This window comes from Ornithorhynchus anatinus, chromosome X1 (assembly GCF_004115215.2).
Source record: "Ornithorhynchus anatinus isolate Pmale09 chromosome X1, mOrnAna1.pri.v4, whole genome shotgun sequence".
Lineage (NCBI taxonomy): Eukaryota > Metazoa > Chordata > Mammalia > Monotremata > Ornithorhynchidae > Ornithorhynchus > Ornithorhynchus anatinus.
The window spans coordinates 18,596,666-18,600,371 of record NC_041749.1 but is presented as its reverse complement, the minus strand read 5'-3'; positions in this window follow the sequence as shown (position 1 = coordinate 18,600,371).

Genomic DNA, 3,706 nt, shown 5'->3' with positions numbered 1-3,706 from the left:
GGATAGAGAAATCAGAAGGTCATAGGTTCTAATCCTGGCTCTGCCACTTGTCTGCTGTGTGATCTTGAGCAAGTGACTTCACTTCTCTGGGTCTCAGTTATTTCAACTATAAAACGGGGATTGAAACTGTGAGCCCCACGTGGGATAGGGTCGGTGTCCAACCCAATTCGCTATATCCATCCCAGTGCTTAGTACAGTGCCTGGCACATAGTGCTTAACAGATTCCATTATTATTGTTATTTATTATCATTATTATCATGAGAAGCAGAATGGCCTGGTGGAAAGAGCCTCAGCCCGGGTAGCAGAAGACCTGGGCTCTAATCCCAGCTCTGCCATTTGCCTGCTGTGTGATCTTGGGCAAGTCACTGAACTTCTCTGGGCCTCAGTTTCCTCATCTGCACAATGGGAATTCGATATCTGTTCTACCTACTACTTAGATTTTGAGCCCCATGTGGAACAGAAACCCTGTCCAGGCTCCTAAATTTCTATCTACCCCAGCTCTTAGAACAGTGCTTGACACATAGTAAGTGCTTAACAAAATCCACAATCATTACTATTATTATTGTAATTACCACCCTTTGACCTTGGTCTGGAGGGACTATAGAAAGTGGGGTTTTTTTTAATGGTATTTGTTAAGCACTTACTATATGCCAGTCACTGTACTAAGCTCTGGGATAGATACAAGCTAATCGGTTTGGACACAATCCCTGTACCACATGAGGCTCTCAGCCTCAATCCCCATTGCACAGATGAGAGAACTGAGCACCAGAGAAGTGAAATAATAATAATAATAATGATAACGTTGGTATTTGTTAAGCGCTTACTATGTGCAGAGCACTGCTCTAAGCGCTGGGGTAGATAAAGGGTAATCAGGTTGCCCCACGTGAGGCTCACAGCTAATCCCCTTTTTACAGATGAGGTAACAGGCACAGAGAAGTTGTGACTTGCCCACAGTCACACAGCTGACAAGTGGCAGAGCCGGGAGTCGAACCCATGACCTCTGACTCCGAAGCCCAGACTCTTTCCACTGAGCCACGCTGGGTCACACAGCAGACAGGCGACAGAGCCGGGATTAGAACTGAGGTCCTTCTGACTTCTAGTCCCATGCGCTATCCGCTAAGCCACACACTTGTCTGTTTTGTGAACCTGGGCGAGTTACTTAACAAAGCTAACTCAACAAAGTTACCGACTTAACAGATATCATAGAAATTCATGCATTCCTTCAATCGTATTTATTGAGCGCTTACTGCATGTAGAGCACTGTACTGAGCACTTGGAAAGTACAATTCAGCAATAAAGAGAGACAATCCCTGCCCACGCTGGGTTTATGATCTGTCAATCTGGCCCCGAATTATAGAAGAACAGTTTTGGAGAACCTCAAGTCTGTAGGTTCTTCTAAGATTAATGGGAATAGAGAAGCAGCATGGCCTAGTGGAAAGAGCGTGGGCTTGGGAGTCAGCGGACGTGGGTTCTCATCCCAACTCTGCCACTTGTCTGCTATGTCACCTTGGGCAGGTCACTTCGCTTCTCAGGACCTCAGTTACTTCAACTGTAATTTAGGGATTAAGACCGTAAACCTTATGTGGGACAGGGACTGTACAAACTAATTATCTTGCTTTCTGCCCAGTGCTTAGTACAGTGCCTGGCACATAGTAAGTGCTTAACAAATCCACAGTTATTAATGAACTCATGTAACAGAAATATGAGCCCCATGAGGGACGGGGACTGGGTCCAACCTAATTATCTAGTATCTACTCCAGTGCTTAATAAAATGTTTGGCACACAGTAACCACCTAATTTACCACTCATTGTTATTACTACGATTTGGGGAGGAAGGGAGGAGAAAAAGAGAAAGAGAGTTAAGGAAGGGAGGAGAAAGAAAGGCTGACTTACTTTCACTTTCATAAATCCATCACCCCTCATGTATTTAGATTCAGGTGCAATTCAGGAGAGAGGATTGACTTGAGAAGAAGGGAGAGAGGTGTTGGGAGGGGAAGATACAAGGACAAGGAGGATAGAAAAAGGTCACAGGATGAGTAGAAGGTAGAGGAAAGAAGGAAATGGCAAGGTGTAAGGTCATAATATTAGCACTAGTGGTTAGAGAACCTTGTTAGGACATACTGATACAATAGAAAGCTCACTATAACAAAAACACCCAGAAAAAAGGAAGTGGATTTGAATGGAATCGGTATACTGACGTTGTTGCAGTCTTTAATGTCCTTGATGACTCATATTCTGCTTAATAATCAGTTTAATTTTGCCTATATTTGTTCACGATCTGCCGTTATACTAGCCAAGCCCCAAGGCCCCGGACATTTTCCATTAATCCCATTATTTTTCTAATTCTCATGTAGTCTCCCATCCCCGCCCACATCCTATACTCCACACCTATCACTAATATAAAATTGTCTGCCCACTGGATAGGAAGATCTGAGAGAGCCGGGATCACGTCTACTAACTCGATTGAGCTGTACTCTCCGAAGAGCTGAGTTCAGTGCCTTGCACACAGTAAGGGCTCAATGGATCCCAATACCAGTGGTCTGCTGAAGCAAATGCTGGCCAGTCGCGATTATCTATAGTAATAGGAGACAGAGAGGACATGGGAAAATGTGGACAATCAAACCCCACTGCTACTTCGGACAACAACTTTTAGTCAATGATTTCCATTCCGGAAAGAGCACGGACCTGGGAATCAGAGGACCCGGATTCTAATGGCGGCATTGACGCTTGCTCACTGTGTGTTGTTGGGCCAGTCACTTAATTTTTCTGTGCCTCAGTATCCTCATCTGTAAAATGGGGATTCTATACTTGTTCTCTCTTCTATTTAGACTGGGACTCTTATGTGGGACAGGGATGAGGGCCAGGGACTATGACTGACCCATAAGTCTGACTATGTGTTTATTAATTTATCTGCTTATTTCCTGATTGATATTTCTGTCTGTCTCCCCTTCTAGACTGTGAGCTCGTTGTGGGCAGGGAATATGTCTATTTATTGTTATATTGTATTCTCCCAAGCACCTAGTAAAATGCACTGCCCACAGTAAGCGCTCAATAAATATGATCGACCGAATGCATGATCTGATTAGGTTGCAGCTACCCCAGAGCGTAGAACAATGCTTGACTCATAGATAGTGCGTAACAAATACCATCGCTATTATTACTATTATTTCTCCTCCCATGCTGCTGTTGAGAAGCTGAATTGACCACTCTGACTTCACCCTCTTTTATTCCTCTTGTCCATTTCCTTCCTTTGACGGAGGAACCAGTGAGCAGAAAGAGGTAGGCTAACCAGAAGGAGAAACGACGGACCGGATAATCCACGGACAGGAAAACTAGACGCCGAGTAGGTGAGAATTGGCTGATCTCTGTTTTCCCATTATCCCAGTGGTACACATGCCTGACAGAATGTAGGAAGAAGGAGTGCATAGTGAACTCATAGGGAAGCTGAGTGGCTTAGTGGATAGACCACAGGCCTGGGAGTCAGAAGGTTCTGAGTTCTAATCCCAGCTCTGCCAGTTGTCTGCTGTGTGACTTTGGGCGAGTCCACTTCACTTCAATCAACTCATCTGTAAAATGGAGATTAAACTGAGAGCCCCGTGTGGGACATGGACTGTGTCCAGCCTAATGAGCTTGCATTTACTCCAGCTCTTAGCACGGTATTGGGACATAGTAAATGCTTAACTTAAAACCATAAAAAATTTGCATG